This window comes from Austrofundulus limnaeus, unplaced genomic scaffold (genome assembly GCF_001266775.1).
Source record: "Austrofundulus limnaeus strain Quisiro unplaced genomic scaffold, Austrofundulus_limnaeus-1.0 Scaffold13, whole genome shotgun sequence".
In the NCBI taxonomy this organism is placed as follows: Eukaryota; Metazoa; Chordata; class Actinopteri; order Cyprinodontiformes; family Rivulidae; genus Austrofundulus; species Austrofundulus limnaeus.
The window spans coordinates 1,973,044-1,975,270 of NW_013952415.1; positions in this window are offsets into that span (position 1 = coordinate 1,973,044).

Consider the following 2,227-nt stretch of genomic DNA (forward strand, 5'->3'; position numbering starts at 1 on the left):
CCCTTTGTACGAACAAAAGTAAGAGAAATTTAGGATAAGAATACGAACATGTTCTTGCATGAGGCCCAATGAAATATAAAACCAGTGTTTTATAAAGGTAGAAGACTGAAAACCAGAATTTAACCTGAACTTTATTTGAGATCAGAGCTGAAACTTCCATCCTCCTTATTTTGTTTTCTATTTACACATTGAGCACCATTAGTTACTCTTGACTGCATCATGTGATACTTTTATTTTGAAATGTAATAATAAAGCAGACGTTACCTCCATAAACCTGAGTAACCAACTGTACGTCGATGAGAAGTTATAAAATATTTGTTTTCATCCACCATKTGTGGCGCCCCCTCGATGGATGGTGCCCTTAGCGTTTGCCTACACTGCCTATGCCACGGGCCGGATGTAGTTAGAGGTCGTGGAGGACAGAGTGAGGTGGATGACTTGCTTTTTAATTTTTTATTAATTTTTTTTTTTACTTCCTATTGTTTTGCAGAACTTTTATTTGTTCAGAAAATCCAGAATTATTTTTTTTAAATGATCAGAGTTGAGCTGAACTCGTCTGCTCRGTCAGTTTAACGACACCGACCCGTGTCCACTTCCTGTTTGTGAGCCCTCTGACAGATTCCCACACACCGGCATGTGTAAGGTTTCAAAATGTTTGACAAAGTCTGGTGTTTTGGTTTAAAAACAGCTTTTTTTTTAGTCTTTGATCTGCATCATCTGACATCTGTGAGTGACAGCAGGTCTGAGAGAAAAATGGTTCTTCTTTTAGGATTGTTTCGTTTATTTTTCAACCATTTTTCAAAGCTGTCTCGACTGAAAATAACTTACTTTTTGTTCAAACATTTCAACTTACGCTAATACGAGAATCTGTAACCTGGAAAGTCTCTCCAAGATTGCTTTGAAAATCAATTTTTTAAATTGAATTTAATTGTTATAATTACTGGCTTCCTGTAAAAAGATGAAAAAGTTAGAAAAGTGCCATTCATTGCCAGAGCTGCTTCCTTTTGCTTTTTAAGAGAGAAATTATCCAGATTTATTATTTTTTTTATCCAAACTTATTATTTTTGCCTTTGATCGAGCACATCACTGCTTAAATAAAGAAAAAAACACAAAAACAAATAAATAAATGCAACACTAAATATATTAAAGTCTTGTCTTTTCAGAAGTTTAATTTCCATGTTGTTATTTCAGTTCTAATTTGCTCAAATTGTAGTGAAATCTGGGTGATGTGAGTTGGGTGGGCGGTGTTAGGGGTGCTGAGGAGGTGGTGGTCTGGGGGGGCTGCAGTTGTCCWCAGAGCCAGAGCTGCCAGCCGGCCRGCAGCTCCAACAGAGCAGCCTTTGTTAGCCGGGGGATGCTCCAGTCCTTGTGACCAGGCCTGCCACGCCCTTTATGAAGAGGGGGGCCGGGGCCCACTGGGGTGCCTCGAGGTGGGGGGTGTTAGGGGCAGACTCCCCCTCCCCTCTYCCTCTCTGCCGCACAGACAGCTTGGATGATTGATCACACGATTCGTTCCCATTGGTCTGTTTTCCTGTCAATTACACTGGGTGAAAAGGGCAGGTGGGCGTGTCTGGAGGCGGGGCTACGGCTTATTGTGCTCTAATTTTGTCATTGAAGCAGAGCTGAAGTGACCCAACAACAGGAGGGCCTGTAGTTTATCTGTGATTTCAATAAAGTCTATAAATTCTTCAAAATCGAGTTGATTTTGTTGAACTAAACCCAAGAAATTCTCTTTCAGCTTTTCATTTCCTCACTTAGATGCTTGATTGTGTGAAATCTGTTTCAGTGATCTCAGTATTTTCTTTTTCAGATTTTGCTTTGTTTTAGCCACTCGTATAAAAAACTTCTGCTCCTTTAAGTCATGGCTGCTTTTGACCCTCATGGGACAATGATGAAAATACTTTTCATAGACGTATTAAATACGTAACTTCATTTCACTTTCACTTTATTTGTCTTTTGCTAGTTTTTAAATTTTAGCTGCTATTCTGCTACTTTCACATTTTACTAATTTTGTTGGTGCTTTTAGTTTTCAGACAGTATTTTGACACTTTACAATTTAGTTAGCTAAGTGCTACCTGTAGATTTAAGTTAGCTTTTGTTAGTCTTAATGTTTAGCTGCTGTGGTATTAATTTTTAACAAAATTTTCACTACTTAAACTGCTGTTAGCTAGTTGCTACATTTAGCTTTAAGTTAGCCTTTGTTACTCTTAGCTTTTTAGCTACTGTG